Source organism: Myodes glareolus, chromosome 4 (assembly GCF_982192425.1).
Source record: "Myodes glareolus chromosome 4, mMyoGla1.1, whole genome shotgun sequence".
Taxonomy (NCBI): Eukaryota; Metazoa; Chordata; class Mammalia; order Rodentia; family Cricetidae; genus Myodes; species Myodes glareolus.
In genome coordinates this window covers 69,120,412-69,140,289 of record NC_142029.1, presented here as the reverse complement: position 1 = coordinate 69,140,289, position 19,878 = coordinate 69,120,412, and the positions used below count along the sequence as shown (strand labels likewise).

Sequence of the window (19,878 nt, the reverse complement as noted above, 5' to 3'; positions counted from 1 at the left end):
TTGAGCCTTTAGTTTGTTAAAAGCCTTCAGAAAAATCGATTTGTTCAGAACACAAGACTAATGATGTACCACCTGCCTGCTCCCCTCCCACCATGCACTGCTACACCCGTTGAATGCGGAACACATTTAGCTAGAGGAGGGGGTATGAAAAGACAGCTCCTACAGCTCATCTGCCATTCGATCTGATTGATCTCAGAAGTGTCACCTTTCTAGGCATCTTGAGAGTCTGTGCCTGGGGGAAGGGGGAAGGGGGAAGGAAGGAGTCAAGGACTGAGGCTGGGGAGGGCAATTCTTAGAGAAGTCTGTGAGGTCCAACACTTCTGGAGATAGGCTGCCCCAAAAGACCAGAGCAGGCCAGATGAGGGTGCTGGAGACATGGAAGAAGAAGGGGAAGAAAAATGGCATATAGAAATGATGAAAGGAGGGAGGGGCAAGAGGGAGGGAGGAAGGAAGGAAAGGAAGAGGAGGAAACAGATGGGCTGAGGGGACGATGTGGAAAGGATGTGACAAGGAAAAGTCAAAAGAACAGAGATAGCGAAGCAGCACCTTGCTGGCAGGTCTTCTCGCTCCCCTTTTCCTCTGGTGGAGGGAGGGAGCAAAGAAGCCAGCAGAACAGCATGGCTTTTGTGATTGGGAGGCTGGGCACTGAAGCTGTCAAGCCTCAACCCCTCACGGCAGCTCGTTCTATTTTTACATTCTGCAGAATTGAAATTAAACAAATGACCCCGTGAAGGCGTGTTCATGAAGATTTTATCCCGCACACCCACACAGCCAGTGCTGGTGGTTGAATAGTTAGCAGAATATTCTATCTAATCAGATAAGAAGGCATCCTCTGGAGGGTGGCAGGCTCGAAGCCCGAGCATTGATAAGAAAGACCTGCTTTGATGATGGTGGGCTAAGCTAGAAAGGAACCTTGTTCTCTAGGTTGGCATGGGTAGCTTCGGAGTCTAGCCTTTCCCCTCCCTCGATTGCAAGCCAGCCTTTGTGAGACTCTTGGTCCAGTTCTCCTTGGAGATTTCATTGGTGGTGGTGTGGGGGAGGAGGAGTGGCTCTCTTTGGCTGAAGCTCCTTTGAGTGGAGTAAACCCTGCTTAAAATTTAGGCACCCACTCACTCACTCACCCACTCACCCTATTTGTTGGCTAGAAGCTCCTCTCTTCTGGAGCAACAACACTTAGGCAGCAAGCCTGGTGAGGCTGCTGCCATCCATTTCGTAGTTGGCATGAACCACAACAGATAATATTTTTCTGGTTTGTGCATGGGCTTATGCCTTCAGCCATAGAAGATTTAGTAGCAATTAAGCACACACCCTTTTGCATATAGCCATAAATACACATTAGCATACTAGTCGATAAGGCCAGTTTGGTTGGGTACATGCACCGTTAGAAGACTCTTCAAAAACTTCTCCTTGTCAAGCATGTGCTGACAATTAATAGGGCATATTTGGGCTCTTTTTCCCTGTGCATTGAAGGCTTACACAATTTCCCCTCCAGCATTTTTAAAAATACTTATTTTTTTGTCAAGTCCAGTGTGTAGACCAGATAGTGATGAAGACTGCTATTGAATCCATCCTAACTTCAAAGGGAGCCATGGCTAGGATAGTTTGACTCAGAAAGGAATGTTTCTTCCTGCAGGCTGACGTGACAGGGCCTGCTCTTTCCCTTCAGGACCCCAGAGTCTTACTAGCCAGAGAATAGTCCCTGGTAACTATGAAAGGTATCTCCATGGGTGACTCATTGGAACGGAGAGCACTGTCAGGAGCCATACGAATGTGTGTTCAAAGATCCTATGAAGGGTTGATAATCCATTAAGTAGAAGACACCCCCCCACACACACACACACTCTTTAATCTTGGCATTCTTTCTTCTTGGTTATCTGCTTCTTACAGTATGTCTGGCATGGCTTTGAGACCATGGAATGTTTCTATGATTCTTGTGGGGAAAGTCAACCTTTCCTTTATTAATAACAGTTTCAAAGTCTGGCTTCCCAGGCATGGAGCCCCCACATCCCAGGGCTCTCAGTTCAGAGGTATTCGGGATCCAGACAGGATTCTAAGGGTTGGGCTAGCAAGCTACTGGAGCAGAACACGGCTGCCCCGTGTTTTCTTGTCAAAGCATCTCCTTTTACACTTGGATCTGAGATTATTCATGTTCAAGTCGACAAATCTGCAAAAGCAAGTTCCTCGGTTTGGAAGTAGAGTGTATGTGCAAAGTCTTTATCCCTAAGTGTCCATTTTCCAGATGAGTCTGGTTTAGTTAGCCCTTTTCAGAATATGGCCAGTAAAGCACTCCTGAGCTCTTCATTTTTATTATTGAATCGGAAGTTCAGCATTTTTTATGAAAATACATTGACTTTTTCTTACTGTTGCTTATTTTGTTTGGGTTTGATTTTGGGCTATTTGCAGATATATAAGAAGATATACTGCGGATAGGAAATTCATTTTGCATATACCCTTTGTACATACAGCTTGGTGATTAATTTCAAGGTTTTGAATGCTCTGTGTTTGGGCTGAGACCTATCACGTGATGTCAGGTATGGAATTTTCCACTCGTGGTATAATTTTGATATTCAAAAAGTTTTGGATAGTGATCATTTCAGGTTTTGAATTCTCAAGTTAGGGATGTTCCACCTGTACTGAGAAGTCATTTTCTTCCTAGTTTATCCCTTGCAAAGCTCTTGTGCAGAGAAAGTGATTAGTAGCAGCATTTTACAGTTGCAGGAACTAAGACATAAAGACAAGATACATATGCAAGCTTGAGGTACATGCCTATAACACCAGCGCTTGGGAGGGTTAGGCAAGAGGACTGTTGTGAGTTGGAAGTCAGACTGGGCTATATAGTACATGCCAGTCTACTAGAGGATATACAGCAAAAACTTATATCCAAAAAAAAAAGAAAGAAAAAATAAAAGAAAGATCCGAGATCCGAGATCCGAGATGTGTAGACAGTAATTACAGCTGGGACTTGAACCAGTCCTGTGATTTCCTGCATGGCTGCTTTCATCATAGATTTTAGTTTAAATTTTTAGTTCTTCCCTTTCTTGTCATCTACCATTAATTAGTGCGCGCCACCGGCAGATAGAGACGTGCATGCACCTGCTTGTAGCTGTACTAATCACAAAACGTCCCCTACAATACCAATGCCTATGAGCGCATAGTTAAAGGGATTTGGCACTGAAGCGGGAGGTAAATAAACAACATCAGTGTTCTTGAGACTGACTGCTTCCCCCCCCCTTCTTCTTCTTCCAGTTTTGGCATGTTCATCCCTGCCAAGTTGCCTTGACATTTAAATCATAGAAAATACTGGGTAAAAGTTGGCACTATACTGTGCAACTGTTATGCCTCCTTTTCTTGCAGACCAGCCTCAAAGGGAAATCCTGCCTCTTGGCTTGCTCCCGCTGAAACCAGCATTGCATAAATTTCTGTAACACAAAGAGATGATAGTAGATTTAGGGGTAGCCATGACTTCCACAAGAGAGCTGAGGCGAGTCCCTCGGGATTCAAGGGCTTCTATAAAAGATCTCACTTCTTCTTGGCTGGGCCCAGTGCTTTCTTTGAACTTAGTTGGGAGCAGGCAACAGAGAATGCTAATTTCTGGTCTTGGCTGGTCTTTTGCATGCACGAGCTTCCGGCTATTTGTCTAAGAAAAGTCCAAACCCAGGTGAATTAGACTATGCTTTCGGCTTTGTTTAGCAGCGAGGATGACCCAAGTGGAATAATTTTGGCTTGTCAAAAAGTAGGAACCACTTAGCAGATTCAGCAAGGCTATTCTCCTCCAATATGTGCTTAGCTGTGATGAGACTAGAGGGTGTACCAAACGGGCTTAAAATAATTTTATCTGTTCCTGTTCCTTCTTCCCAAACACAATGCTTCTCAAAGCACCCATAAAGCCAAAGATGTAAGTACATCATGTCAAGGCTAGGTTTTGACTCTTCTGTGTGAAGCCTGCTATTTCTTAGCAACACTCACATTTAATATGGGCACCAAGCTGGCAGGCTACTTTGTACACATGTAGTAAGATGATGAGACCATGATCAAATGTGGTCAACTGGTCTTGGAAGGGGATTGAAAAGTGACAGATGAGAGACAGAAGAATACAGATCTTTGCACTTTCTGTGGTTTTGCTTCCGTGGTGAGCAGTGGAAAAAAAATGAATTAAAGGACAAGAATCTAGGCTTTTATGAGTACCTGGAAAGTGCCCTTCACACCTCTTCTTGTTTGCATGAGTACTTTCTCTAGGAATTGTGGATAGGACAGAATGTGTCCTTCCCCTAGTTTTAATTCTGTTCCTGCTTATTTTTTAAAACCACCTCCTCCATTTATATTCTTCCGGCAAGCATTTATTAACCAAGAAGCGAGGCAGGTAATGAAGCTACAGAACTGAACGAAGATGCATTTCTTTCTTCAGAGAACTCATGCTCTAGTAAGGAAGGTAGGGAAGAGGCGTGAAAGACGCCGTGGTAAGGACCCCAAGGAAGTGAGATTACCGTGTGATAGGGATGCCAAACCCAGCTCAGTGAGCAGAATAGCCTTGGGGACACCATCAAGGCATCTTCAGGAGAAATCATATTTGAGCTGGCTTTCTGAAAGCGAGCAGGTGTGCTGCTGATGGAAAACCATAGAGGCAGCCATCTCTCAGGCAGAGGGACAGTGTGAGGACATATTTGATGTGTTGTGGGCTATGAGTCAGGTGTACTGTGGGAGGTGGTGATGGTTGGGCAGCCAGTCTGGAGTGAGACTTTGAGGGCCCAAGCCTAAAACTTGCATTAAACCGAGGCTGCAGATTATTTTTCAATGAGAGACTGAAAACAGATTTTTTTTTTCTGAAAGAAGGATAACACTGATCATGTTGTGAAGGTGAGGTCCAAACCAGGGGGGTTCCAACGTTAGGGTCAGGATCCATAGGCAGGGTTGCTGGGGTGTCCAGATGAGGCCTCCTGTGTTAAGAAAAGTTAGAGCATGCCATCCAGATATGAGAGAAACTTTAGGAGCCACCAGTTAATTGTTGGATAGATGGTGAAAGCTGAGGGAAGGCAGCGGGGATCATAGACTGGACAAATGCCCTGTCTCACCGTCTGTGCCGCATCAGTGGCCATGACTCGGAATAGGACGCTCAGGATCAGTAAGTGTAGGTAAGGTGACCACGTAAGAGTTTGAGCAGGCTAAGGATAAAAGTGAGCTTTAGAATGGAGATGCGGTGGGTCATTTGTACACGTGCTAAAAGCAGTTGCGATAAGGTTGAGCAGGAAGATGGAAGGAACAAGGGAATAGAGGCGCTCTGAGGTCAGGCGGGGACTTGGAGGCTGCCGCTGTCAGCGTTTGAGAGAGAGAAAGAGATGGAAGGACAACTTACGTGAGAATGGAGAATGAAAAACGTTTCAGAAGAGAGAACCGTGACCAGGCTTGGCAGAGGTAGGTGGGTCTCATAGGTGAGTATGAGGCTGGTTTACATAGTGGAGAGAGCGAGATAGATGTAGTTGGATTTTCACTCTTTGGGGTCTGCCACCCAGTTTACAGATAAATACAAGGAGACTTATTCTTAGCTGTGAGTGTACGGCTTAGCTTGGCTTGTTTCTAGCCAGCTTTTCTAATTTAAATTATCTCATTTCTCTTTAACTACCTTTTGCCTCTGGGCTTTTTACCTTTCTTTATCCTATATATCTTTCGTTTCTTCTTACTCTATGGCTGGTTATGTGGCTGGTTGCCTGGCCCCTGGCATCCTCTTCTCCTTTTCTTGCTCCTTGATCTTCCCCCAAGCCTGATTTCTCCTCCTATTTATTCTCTCTGCCTGGCAGCCCTGCCTATCCCTCTCCCGATTAACTATTGGCCATCCAGCTCTTTATTAGACCAAACAGGTGGTTTAGGCACGCAAAATAAGACAGTTTTACAGAGTTAAAGAAATGCAACATAAAACAATACAACACATCTTTGTATCATCAAACAAATATTCCACAGCATAGATGAATATAACACTCCTTAAACTAATATTTCACAACAGATAGACAGACAGACAGACAGATAGATAGATAGATAGATAGATAGATAGAGAATTATTTGAATGTGTTTATAATAGACAATAGGCACATTGTAAGAGGAATGCTTGAAAATACAAGAAAGAAGAGAGATGAGAGACAGACAGACAGATAGATACACACACACACACACAGAGAGAGAAAGAGAGAGAGAGAGAGAGAGAGAGAGAGAGAGACAGAGAGAGAGACAGAGAGAGAAAGAGAGGGGAGCATGAAAACTCATAACAGAACTAGTGAACAAAGTGAAACTAGAAAGACCAGAGGAAGAATGAAAGAGAGCTAGTATTTATGGCCCATGGAGAAGTACTGTAAGCATTTTATATTTTGACTTAATTTGTATTAAAACAGGTATAAAAAGAAATAGTTATTTTTTTGTGAAACTGGGAAAGTTTCCATGAGTGAGCCCCACTTTTAGGAGTGTAGATGTGGAGGACCATCAGAGGAAAACTTTTCCTATCTATGTGAAGAAGGGTTGTCATCTTCCATAAACACAGTAGGGAGTGACATGGAGAGTTCCAGAAGAATAGGTAATGTTCTGAAGACTTAAACTGTCGCCTGACAGGGCATGAGAACAGCCCTACATGGTGTTCACACCTAGAGCAACTGCATGCTCTCTATCCTAACGAGCCTGCAGAGTCCAGTTAGTACTTATTTTGAGGACTTTCTAAAATGTTTCAAATGTTTCCCACCTTCGGTTTGGAAGGCCTTGTCCACCAGGTTCTTTCTTCCATGAAGTGTACTGTCTTAATTTTATGTCAGGCTGCCTTAGAATGCATTTATCCAGAGATCACAGTTCCTAGCTCTTATTTCACAGAATTTCAAATTCACAAAGCGAATTTTCTAGGCCATTCCTCACACTTCCACTCTAGCCAAATAATATAATGGCTTCCATTTTTGTCTGGTGTGTTCTGTGGCATTGATTCACCACCCTACAGTCGTGTGCTTTCTTGAAGTTTTGGCACCCAGAAGTCAGGCATACGACAGACCTGCCGAGACAGACAAAATCTCTTCCTATCATTTGGGGAACCGCACCAGCCGGAGGGAGGATTGCCTGTCAGACTGGGTCTATTAGGGCTCTCTGTGGTTCGTCCGCCCTTACTCAGTCTCAAGCCAGCTCAGTGTCTTGGGGTTCACAGCATCTTCAGCAGGGGAGTTGCAGCTCTCTATTCTACAGAGAACCAGCAAAAGGAAACGGGACTCCAGGTAGCCTGGAACAATGACAGCATTAAAAAAGAACTTTATGAAAACAGGAGAGAAAAAAATCTCAGCTGTGTTTTATCTGCCTGTTTGTTCACAGGGCGCTAAGCAAGATTTTAAGGATGCTTTTCTGTGTCCGTCTGTCACCCTTTCATACAGGTGGTTCTGATTTCCTCCTGTGCTATCGAAGGAGGAGATTAAATGTAATTGCCCCGGGCTTCAATTTACATGTCAAACACAAAAACACAATTACACAGGAAACAACTGGGCACAGTGTGTCCTTCTCAAGGGTCAGGACCTAGTTTGACAGTGAATTCTGGATAGGAAGTACTAAAGGTTCAGCTCTTACTGGCCCTTTGTGGCGTTCTCCTTGTATACTCCTGGCTGGTTTGAAGCCCAGAGTCACTTTATGTGACCTTGTGCAGGGAAAGAAAAGGAGGCTCAGGGAAGAATCACTTAGTCAAGTTTGTGTGTCTGCTGGTAGCAGTATGGGACAGACTTCCTTCCATCTCCTGACATAACGTATAGTGCTTCCAGCTCTCTGCAGAAGTTCTTCAGGCCCCCGCCACTGGAGAAGGGTGATCTGAAGTGGTGTGGAGTAGAGTGGTGTTGCCAGGCAGCTGGCTGACTGCAGGGCACCACAATATTCTTGTCCTCATGTGCATGTCTGTCCCATGTGCAGATTACTCTAAGGCTTTCTTTCCTGGATCCTTGGAGTCTGAATCTCTCTTCTCCTCCCCTCATTATCTGGTGGCCGTGTGCTTCAGGGAGGGCAATTTGAGCAAATAGATTTTCTTTTCATCACCATACATTTTAAAAGCTTGTGTATAATATAATAGATTAAAAATTGGTGTTTTGAGGAGCTGGGGAGATGATTTAATGGGTAGGTGCTTGCTGTCCAAGGATGTGAGTTCAGATCCCTAGCAACTATGTAAAACCTGGGCACAGCAGCACACGTCTGTAACAGCGGTTCGAGGAGGGCAGGCGCAGGCAGATCACCAGAGCTGGCTATCCAGTCAGTCTGGCCAGTTCAGTGAGCTTCTGTTTCAGTGAGAGACTCTGCCTCAAACATAAGAGGGAAAGTAATAGAGAAAGGCATTCTAGATCAACCTCTGGCCTCCACAGGCATGAACACACATGTGCACTTGCACCTGCACATGCACCCGCACACACACTCACACACACACACACACAGTCACACACACGCACACACACACGCACTCACACCCCACAAACTTTGAAGTTAGTCTTCTGATTTTTGGAGGGGAGGAGTCGAGCCCAAGGCCTTGGACATGCTAAGCAAGTGCTCTCTCACTGAGCTACAAGCCCAGGTCATCTTTGGAATATTCGTAACATGTTATCATCTGTTAGCAGCAGAGATTTGTATCAACAAATGATACCAACGCTTTCTAAGGCATTCAGCAGCTAGTTTTAAAGGCTGAGATGGTAGAACCATGTAGAACTGTCTGTAGCATTTGTCTGGTCTTCCGCTGGACGGTGTTGGGATAGAGGTAATCTTTAGATGGCACAGACATGGTTTCTCTTGACTGACAGTCACTTGTTATCTCTCAGGCTACTGACACGCGAAGGGATGACTCAGAGCGGGGACCTACTCCAGAGGGGGAGTCTGAGTGATTACAATACAGCTCTGGCTTCTTCTTTCAGGGCAGGCAGACATTCTCCAAAGTCGCTCTTGGGATTTTGTTGGTCAGGTTGGTGGTGTACATGTTGTTTGCTACAGAAACAGGCATAGATTCTGGGATTTTTTTTTTTGTAACCCCATGGGAATACTGGGAAAGTCTAAAGTACACTTAAGAGGAAATCCCCAAAGTGTTTCTCTTACATACATAGGTGGGAGAAGATAATTGATGATGGACAAAAACATGCCTGGGAACCAAGTAAACCTCTCATTGAAAAAAGACATCCTGGGCTGGAGGGTTGGCTCGGTGGTTAAGAGCACTTGCTGCTCTTGCAGAAGACCTGGGTTTGTTGCCTAGCACCCACATGGAAATTCATGGCCATGTGTGTGGGACTCAAGCTCCAGGGCATCCAGTGTCCTCTTCTGATCCCTGCAGGTAGCAGGCACACATGTGATACACATACACACATGCTGGCTAAACAGCCGTAGACATAAATAAATCTAAGAGGGAAATAAAGCCCTCTGAAGAGTTTCATCTTTGCCTCCTTAAACACAGAGAATTATGGAATCCTTGAAGAACTCTGATCATCTCCTTCCGCCAAAGCTTCAAATCCTTGAAAGCTTAACTTAGACTTCACTGGGTCATTTTGGAAAATGGTTTTGTCCTTGCAGATTTTTTTTCCTCTCTGATACTTCCCTCACCAGAGAGAATCCCATTTGGACAAATTATGAGTTAACAGCCGTGTAGACATCCATGTTAATAGCTTTCCTGTGTAAGTACTCAGACATGCTAGTGATGACGAGAAGTGTGGTCCGGACTGGGAGCTTCAGGGGATCCCTGGTATCTACGCTTCCACTATTTTCCTGGTCTGTTCAATACTGTGAACTGCTTCCAAAATGTTAAAAATGATGTGTTCATAGTCTGGATTGTTTTTGTTTCCTGTTGTCTGTGTTAGTGTTTCTGTCTGTTCTTAAATAACTCGTTGAATAATGTGGTGTTTTTGTCTGTCCACTCCTCCTCTCCTGCAGACTAGCTCTCCAAGATAGGCTATTTTGCTGTTGAGTCTTGGGGACAGAAAATGGTACTCACAACAGTCATTTCTCTCCCACGTAACTCTTTTATAATAAGCCTTTGTTTCTGTTCAGGCTTCAACTGAAACCACAATCCAGGGTTTCAAGGAGCCTTCTCTCAAACACTAGTATCATTAAGGTGCAGAAATTTCTACCCACAGATTTACTATCTTTCCATTAGAAGCCCGAGGACAGAGTAACTCACTTTTCTAACGCAGGAAGGGCAAGTTAGAAACAGCTTGACATCCTCAAGATCATTGACCTGTGAGCTTCACAGCCTTCCAGTTTTATTTTGATAAAAGCCTCCAAGTGTACTTGTCTGTGTTTGGTTAAATTATTGCAAAATGACACACAGCAACTCTCCACTTTTATTTCTAGATCACCCCAGTGTAGGGCTAATGGACTCTCACTCTGGCTGCGTGCTCAGGTGATGAGATGAGAGATGGAAGCGAAGTCATCCTTGGAATGAGCGTTATTTAAAACTCTGGGGCTGAGTGGCCATCGCCAGCATTTGTCTTCCTCAATGGCACATGGAGCAAAGTAGTCAAAGGGTTTCAGTGAAATATTCATTTGACCTTGGCATTGATGCAGGTCTAATCTGTGTCTGAAGAATCACATTTATCTTTATCACTGCTAACAATAACAGCATTAGATTTGAACACTTTTCCTGGGCTAAGCACCTAGTTAATCACAGTACAATCATGATGTCACTGAATTCCTTTCACTGAAAGGAGTCAATATTATTAGCTTCCCAACTTCTCAAAATTTGGGAAGCTAAAAGACTTCTTTGGGGTTCCTGTGGTAGTATGTATATTTGAGATTCAAGTTTGGGTCTGATTTTAGGACCTGAGTTTCCAATGGGATTATGTCATATGAAATAAAACAATCAAAAATTACAGACATATCTTCTTTCTAAACTATCATACTTGATTTATGGGGCGAAGGTAAAAAGTAGCATAAGTTACCTATTTCCAAATAACTTAAAAATTGATGCTCAAAAAGCCATTTAAAAGCATCTAGTAAGGAGCAGTCATGATGGCCGAACAGGTAAAGACCCTTCCCACTAATGTGGATGACCTGAATTCGATTCCCAGAACATATGCATCAAAAGGAGAGAACCATCTCCTACCAAAGTGTCTTCTGATCTACATACATGAGCTATGACACATGCATGACTTCACCCATACAAACACACACACACGCACACACAAAATAAATGAATGCATTATTTTAATAAATAAGAAGCCAGCTATGGTGGTATAAGCCTGTAGTTAAAATACTTTGGAAGCTGAGACAGAATGGGAGTTTGAGGCTAGCCTGGGCTATGTGGCAAGATTTATTCTCAAAAAAGAAGACAAAAACAATAACCCAGTAATTAGCAACACAAATGGTCAATGTGTGAACTGTGCTATATTCATAGAGAAGTCGTGGAAAAGGTGAGATTGGCACTAGGCTTTGAAGAATGGGCGAGGCATACACAGACTGAAAGCAAACAGGAAAGGTGTTTCTGCAAAGAAGGCGGTGAGAAGAAGAAGCTGAAGGTGAGAAAGTGCGAGGCATTTGGTGTTGAATGGTTCAGGGTGACTGGAGTGGGGAGACAGTGAGCTATTCAGGAAGGGCACATTCGTGTCATGGCCTGTTTGACCAGCAGATAGCTCCTGAGGGTCAGCTTTGTGGGTGTGTTCCTTAGAGGAAAACAGAAAGATGAAGGCGAGCCTCACTGATGACCAAGTTCAGAATATGGGACTTTATATTGTGAACTAGAAACTCCCACAGTCAGTACTTTGGAACTTTTAAAATGGATTCAAATCCTTCTCTGAATACTTTCCAAATGGATTGCTTATCCTGTTCTCCTTTCCAAGATTTTCTGGACTTTGCACTGGTGCAGAACCTTCCTCTGGCTGCTCATCCATTTATCCACACAGAGAATGTCTATGTTTAGGTGATGGTGGTAGCAGAGGGGGAAGAAAACCTGTGAAAACATCAAAGAAGGACATAAAGAAGAGGTAGACTATTGTCATGTCATAAGAATTGACAACAGAGGCATTTACAAGAGGTGTAGAGGCAAGGATGCCAAGGTGGCAGAGGCTGCCGGTGTGACAGAGAAGGCAAGGCAATTACAGACCAATAGGGTACATGGGAACTTGGATGTTGTTCTATTAATGACCCTGAAGGACATGTATTTCTATTCTAGTATTTCTGCATGTGTAGGTGGGGCTGGGGTGTGTCTGTAGTTTTACTGGAGAATATTCAATAGTAAACAACAGGGGGCAGTTAGCCATTTAGTACAGCCTGCTCATTTAACCAGCTCAGCGGACGAAAAGGGGGAAGTTAAGGGAAACAGTAGCATGAATACAGAATTGAACAAATATTTTATTTCTTAAAATGGGTAAATTAATACCTACCCAACAATGAAGGACTCTTTCAAGAAACTAAAGCATTTAGAAGAAAAATATCTATGAGCTGGAAGTGTAGTTGTTAGAGTGCTTGGTTAGTGTGTACAATGCCTCAGATTCAGTCCCTAGTACTGCATAAAACAGGGCGTGGTAGGCATCCTTATAATCCTAGCATTCAGGAGGCCACGGTAGGAGTCTCAGTAGTTCATCCATCCACAACTAAACAGAGAGTTTAAGGTCGTCCTGCATCACATGAGACCCTGTCTTAAAAGTGAGAGGGAAATTTGCCTGTCTAGTAGGTTACTTGACTTTCTGATGATAACTGGGTAGCTCCAACTCCTCAGTGGTGATTAGCCCCCCTGACACAGTGCACACTCATCATGACGCCACTCAGTCCCTTGCCTTCACACCACATGACCAGAGCCTCCTTAAACCAATCTGTCTCTGAGCTGCTCTCTTAAGAGTTAGGGTTGCTAGAAGGGAAGGTGGGAAATACACTTGAACGCATTGGCACAGGAGACTACTTCCTAAATATAACCCCAACAGCACAGATACTGAGGGAAACAATTAATAAATGGGACCTTCTGAAACTGAAAAGCTTCTGTAAAGCAAAGGATATGGTCAACAAGTCAAAACGACAGCCTACAGAATGCTGTAGGAAAATATCTTCACTAACCCTACATCAGACAGATGTCTGATCTCCAAAATACACAAAGAACTCAAGAAATTGGTCACCAAAAGAACACATAATCAAAAAAAAAAATGGAGTACAGACCTAAACAGAGAACTCTCAACAGAGGAATCTAAAATGGCTGAAAGATACTTTAAGGAAATGCTCAACATCCTTAGTCACCAGAGAAATGCAAATCAAAACAACTCTGAGACTCTATCTTACACCTGTAAGAATGGCCAAGATAAAAAACACTGATGACAACTTATGCTGGAGAGGTTGTGGGGTAAAGGGAACACTCCTACATTGCAAGCTGGTACAGCCCCTTTGGATATCAGTGTGGCGATTTCTCAGAAAATTATGAAACAACCTTCCTTAAGACCCAGTAATACCACTTTTGGGTATATATCCAAGGGATACTCAATCATGCCACAAGGACATGTGCTCAGCTATGTTCATAGCAGCATTGTTTGTCATAGCCAGAACCTGGAAACAACCTAAATGCCCCTCGACCGAAGAATGGATAGGAAAAATGTGGTACATTTACACAATGGAGTACAACACAGCAGAAACAAATAACAACATCTTGAAATTTGCAGGCAAATGGATGGAGTTAGAAAACATCATTTTGATTGAGGTAACCCAGACCCAGAAAGATAATTATCATGTGTACTTACTCATAAGTGGTTTTTAAACATAAAGCAAAGAAAGCCAGCTTACAGATCACAATCCCAGAGAACCTAGACAACAATGTGAACCCTAAGAGGGGCATGCATGGATCTAATCTACATGGGAAGTAGAAAAAGACAAGATCTCCTGAGTAAATTGGGAGCATGGAGACCTTGGGGGAGGGTTGAAGGGGAGGGGAGAGGCAGGGAAGGGGAGTAGAGAAAAATGTAGAGCGCAATAAAAATCAATAAAAAAAATGTCAAAAAAAGAGTTATGGTTGCAAAGGTACTGGCCCCACAGTCAGAGAAATTAACCGTTTGGGGGCCTTATCAGAGTCACAAACAAATATAGTCCAGTTTTATCAGTAAAAAGGTAGACATACTTCTATGTGCTATGGTAATCGAGAAATGAGGAAAAGCTGCCCAGAGGAGACGACCCTCAGTGTTTCTATTTCTAGAACATGCAAAAGCAGGCAAGGAATGTTGGGAAGAGAATCTTCAGCAGACAAAACAACACAGTCAAATCACGGGGGCCAAACAGAGTGGGATTTTTGCAGAAAACATCACTGTTTTGCAATTACCATCATGTGAAGCAAAAAGATGCATCAACAATGAGTCTGGGGGAGGTGCACGAGATGAGGGTATCAGGAAGCAAGATCCTTCAAATATGCAGAAGGAAATGGGAAACTCCTGAGGAATTTAAACAGCAATATGTCATATGTATGTGCAGATGTATGCTGCTTATAAATAAAAGATCCCCAGAGGGTGATTCAGTCAGCAATGTCTTTGGCTTTGATTTACTGAACACCCAGCTCACAGTCGCTCAAGCGAATAAAGGAAGACATTTGTCATGCAGTAAGTCAAAAGAAAGGAGGTTCTTACCCCAGTTTAGAAAACCAGCAGTGCAATCAAGATTTCTGCTTTTGATCCCCATGGCATTACCTAATGGTTTCCTGAAGGCAATTACAACTGGGGGATCATTTGAAGTAAGAGAAAGGGGCCAGGGTTGCCTTTTATAAAGGAAGCCCAGGCTTTCCCGGAGCTTCATGGTACACTCTTTTCATATTTCATTGTCCTGACTTTGAAAGGACCAACTTATTTTGCAAAGATGGCTCTGACAAAAGATTCTCTCCAGGTTGCATAATAAAGGAGGGCAAAGAAAAGGAGTGTTTGAAATGAATGTGTAGATAGCCAACCAACAGGTATAGGCTACAGAGATTGCTCTGTATCAGAGGCTCGGAGATTATACAGCTTACTAATTAATAGCATCCTTTGTCAGGTAGTAGAGATGGGATGTGGCACAAAGAAAAAACACTGGGCACATGTTTGTTTGTTTGTTTTTCAAGACAGAGCTTCTCTGTTTAACAGCCACGCTGTCCTGAAACTAGCTGTAGTCCAGGCTGACCTTGAACTCAGAGATCCACCTGCCTGTGCCTCCTGAGTTCTGGAATAAAAGACGTCTGGCTTTAGTTGGATGAGAGAAGGCAATGGGAGGAGGGGTACTGGAGTTTGAGTACTATCGGTGCATGATATGGTCTGAAATCATAAGGACTTTCTTTCTGTAGAACCTGGAGACGTTTGATGGGTTCAGGTTAATGGTTAAAAAACAGACAGCATCCAGCTTCCTGTCTCGGGACTGAATTCTCCTTTCCCTTTTGTGTACTTTGCTAGTGTGATCCCATGATCGTTAATTCCAGAGCTAAAATTATGCTAGGCTCTGGTGGAGAATAAACAGGGCAGAGTTAAGGAGGTGAAATTAGGAGCGTAAGAGCCATGCTAGTGTACATGCAGCTTGTGTTGTAGAAAATACAACCGAAAAATAGTGTGAGAAAAGATGGAACTGTTTATGGTTTGGTACGAGTTGGGTATCAACAACCCAGCCACGGGCCACGAGTACCATTTGAGTTGGGTATCAACAACCCAGCCATGGGCCATGAGTCCCATTTGAGTTGGGTTTTATTTGTCTGCTTATTTATGTATTTATTTTTGTTTATTTTGCAGTAGTGGGGATCCAACCCTGGCCCTTGCACTTGTTAGGCAAGTGTCTAAAATGGAGTCACACCTCTGCTCCAAGTACTGGGTTTTTGTGGTTCAAGGCTAGATCTGACCACTGTTCCACTCCTGGTACTGTTTTACAGAGCTATCGGACCCATATAGGCCTGTTGGGGGCAGATCATGTTTGTTCAGCATCCTCCTCTCTAGCCTTCACAGGTAGACACACATTTGCTGAAGCATGTCTTGTCTTTTGTCTTCTCTCCTGTGGTCAGCCTGTCAGAAGAAAGGACAATAGCTCTGGGGAACTGGCCTTGCTTATTTCTATTTAGAAAAAATAAAGCCCAAGGTAATTGAGCAGTATTCTAGAAGTGTTTCAAGTATGCGGAAATTCCTGAGATTTTTAGTTCTCTGAAGGAGCTAAATTGTAATCTCTTCTAGATTTCAACATGGAAGTGCTACTTTCCCCCACTGGGCTTCTTGCCAGATGACATATGTATACAGCCTTGTATCCCCCCCCTTTATTTACAGAGTTAGAGCTCATAAAACTTGCTGAGTTGGTTTAGGAGATGCTTTGATCTGTAAAATGCTTGCTGCACAAGTATGAAGGGTTAAACTCATATCCCCAGGTCCACTATAAAAAGCTGGGTGTGACCGTGCATGCCTGTGATCTCAGCCTAGGGGAGGCAGAGTCGGGAGAACCCCAGAGACTGGCTGACCAGTCAGTCTTGTGAAATTGGCGAGTTTCAGATTTAGTGAGAGAAATAAGGTAGGGAGAGAAAGATCTCTCGCTTCCACATATGTAAACACATGTACATATGCACACTTGCACCTACACACGTGTACACTCACATGCTCACATGTATCTATGTTGAGTAGATACATAGTTACTGTCCTTTTCTTATTGTTAATATAAATTAGGTTTAATATGCTCTAGACACAGAGGCAATGATGGTTTTGAATCTTGATTCTGAATTTTCCCAAACTATTTCCATTTGTCTGTCCTGGTCAGGGAACAGGGACTTGCTTGGTAAAAGTTTAGGAAACTTGGATTAAGTCCTTCGAGCTTGGGCCCTTTTCCTCCACAGGCCTGGACGCTGTTCTTACTCAGTCTGCGATCCAAACAGCTGTTCTGCTATTGCCCTGGGATTCTGCGCACTCAGTAACTACGAATTGACCAAAGTGGCGTACACAGGAAGAGCCTCATAGCTCAGTAACTAAGAGTCATAGACTCTAAGGAGTTCACAGACTTCCGCCTACATTAACTTGCATTATCTCTCCACCTCCCACTCATTTCTACCTTCTTGGATGATTCTAAGTCCCTTGAAAGAACACGAGTGTCTATTTTGACAAATACACCACACCTCCCTTTAGACATTTCGGTGCTCAGTTTCTGAAACCCCTGGAGAGTCGGATAAATAGTCCCAAAAGACAGGCTTTTCTTTAGGCTGTTTTCCCTGTCCTGTTTGTACACCCAGCCTAGGATGATAACGGCTGCGGAAGACCTAATACAAATGTCTGGAAACAGCAGCAGTCAAGTTAAGCCCAGCCCTTACCCTGCTAATGTGAACTAAACTGAAGAATAAGTTTCCAGTTGACTGACATGTTCTGGTTCTGGTTGGATGCTCTGGGCAGAAAAAAAACATTAGAACAAAAGAGGGAGCCGTGTGTGCTGGGTTCAGGGGTAAAGGAATGGGTTCTTTGGAGGAGTGAAGTCAAATCATTTCTGGAGTATAATGGCAAGGAGGCCATCAAAAAAGAGGACAAGGAGACCATGTCACACAGGAAGCTAGAATCAGGTGTGGGGCACACACCTAAGACAGCACTGGGGAGAGGAGGAAGTGAGACATTAGGGAAGAGGCAGTGCAACACACATTAAAATCTTCCCCGCCTCCATTTCTATAGAATATTAGAAGCAATTCAAATCAGCAATGAAAACAGGGGGCAGTATGCTTTGCTTCTACAGACCATTAGCATCCCATAATACTGCGTGTGTGCACATGTGTGTAGGATCATGTGTGTAACTGTGTGTAGATGTTGAACATTTTCTCACCCATGCCCACCATTAGTGCTCTGTTAGATGGACAGATTGGACTGGTTTGGGCATCCTCACTATCCCTCAAGTTCTCCGTACTGTCTAATAATTAGCATTTGGTTTATCTGCTTCTGGTTTTCACTAGTTATCCACAAGGACCAGTAAATGCCCTGGACATGGTCCCGGGTGTTTTTAAATACCATTGAGAACTGGAATATACCATACATGTTCCAGTGGCTCTATGTTTGTTATTCTCTCTATGAAAGAGAAAACTTAGGTATCTAAAGAGAAGTCTTGCAAAAGGGTGCTGAACTTGAGTGATGTGGATGGCCTTCCATGGATTCCTGGCACTTTTTATGTAACTCAGTAGTGTATTACTATGAGGATAGAAAAATGCTGAACAAGTGACAAGCACTCATGATTGATTTGGTGCTCCCCTTCCAACCCAAACAGATGTGTTTCTTTCCCTATCAGGCACAAGACCAAACGCCAATATGTTGTGGTAATCAGAGCACTGGGCTTGGCGATAGCTATCAGGATTACTGTTGATGGACCGTTCACTCTAGGACAGGAATGTGGCTGAGGATGTTGTCTTTCCATTGACCTCTGAAGATGCTGAAGCCTGAAGACACTGGCCAACTTGTCAGTGTCACGGCACTAGTAAGACAAAGACCTCCAGTGGAACCCACAGTTTGGAACAAACTCCAAACCTGCCTTTGCCACTCACAGCTTTTCCATCTCCTTAGCTGAATGTTTTGTCACCCCTGCCCTCTATCTATTGATCTCTCAGATGGAAGAGTGTTTTATAATCTATTGAGTCAGCAGTTTAACCTGACTATTCCCTGGGAGGATTTTGTTTAGTTGGTGTCCCTTAAAGTAGACCTGATCGTGGTTCCGGTGAGGCTATACAGCAGACCTGCTTCAGACACTTGGGTATGGACGGAACCCACGAGCAACTTAGAACTCGCTGCAACTATTCTGAGCACCATATACTGAGTTGCATGTATGTACCATCCATCAAATCGCCATGGATTTTCCTTATATAAAGACCTTTTGCTGACATTCAGGTTTACGATGGCATACAGATACTGCTGGATGCGGTGCTGGAATATACTATGCTTGGCAATTCCCCAATCTCTTACCATAGTCTAATAATAACTGTGCCAAAAAACAGCAATAGGATTAATTTACCACTCCTTGAGTTCCATACAACCTTACTGGCTGCTATTGGTAACAGCTTTGCTTCTGAAGTGCTTTATAATACCACGTTGTAAAATTATACAGTTTTTCTAAGAATTCATTTTATACTCACTGGTCTAAAATTTGTAGATTATGCTTTCTTTTTTTCCTTTTCTCAAAAAATATTGGGATGCTTGCCCACCTTTTAGTTTTACATAATCTTCCTTATTCTTCATAATTACAACACACACACACTCAAAGCTAGTGGGAGAATATGCACAAAGGAGCAGGAGCACTGTGTCAGGCAAGCTCACAGTAAACCATGTGATTGACAACCCAGATAAGCAAAGAGGAGGGGAACCCGTGAAAGTGAAGGAAGCATTACCATCCCTCTCTGCATCAAGGATGGATCTTTCATTTGGCACAACTGTGTTCATCAGCTTCTATTTTTATAACACACCTGAGATAATCAGGTCATTCAGAAGACGCATGACTTACTTTGGTTCGTGGTTTTAATGCCTTCAGTTCCTGGTCAATTGTCCATGTTGAGTCTGGGCCTGAGGTGAGGCAGTGCACCGTAGAGGAAGTGTGTGGCAGGGTAAAACTGTTTACTTCATGGCCGGTTGATCAAAGAGAGGAAGAGGAAGTAGATAGGGTCCCATCATCCCCTTTGAAAGCATTCCAACAACGGCTAAAAGACTTCTCACTAGGCTGTGTCTCAAGAATTTTCCTCATTTCCCAAAAGTACCCAGATAAAGACTAATCCTTTAATTCAAGGCCCTTTAGGGGAACAGTCCAGATGGAAAACATAGCAGAGTGTCACCACACTTCAGGGTCAGGACTGGGGAGACCCAAGGAAGGCCTTTACAACAGGTGAAAACTGCGGAGATGCCCACACTGTGATCAAATGTGAGAGTGTGTGTAATGTATACATAGACATAGTGCGGAAGATTAGATGCAAAAGTCGGAAGGTTATCTAGAGGTGTATCAGCATACTATGGT

General features: G+C 43.5%; 1 long non-coding RNA gene across 2 annotated transcripts in view; it reads right to left on the bottom strand.

Annotated features, from left to right (window-relative positions):
- The window catches only part of LOC125388803 (uncharacterized), a 35,004-nt gene extending 15,539 nt beyond the window's left edge, over window positions 1–19,465 (bottom strand). For both annotated transcript variants that reach the window (XR_015737712.1, XR_007228321.3), the window contains exon 1: window positions 19,375–19,465. This is a non-coding gene — a long non-coding RNA (uncharacterized LOC125388803). The remainder of the gene's footprint in view (window positions 1–19,374) is intronic.
- Window positions 19,466–19,878: the final 413 nt, after the last annotated feature.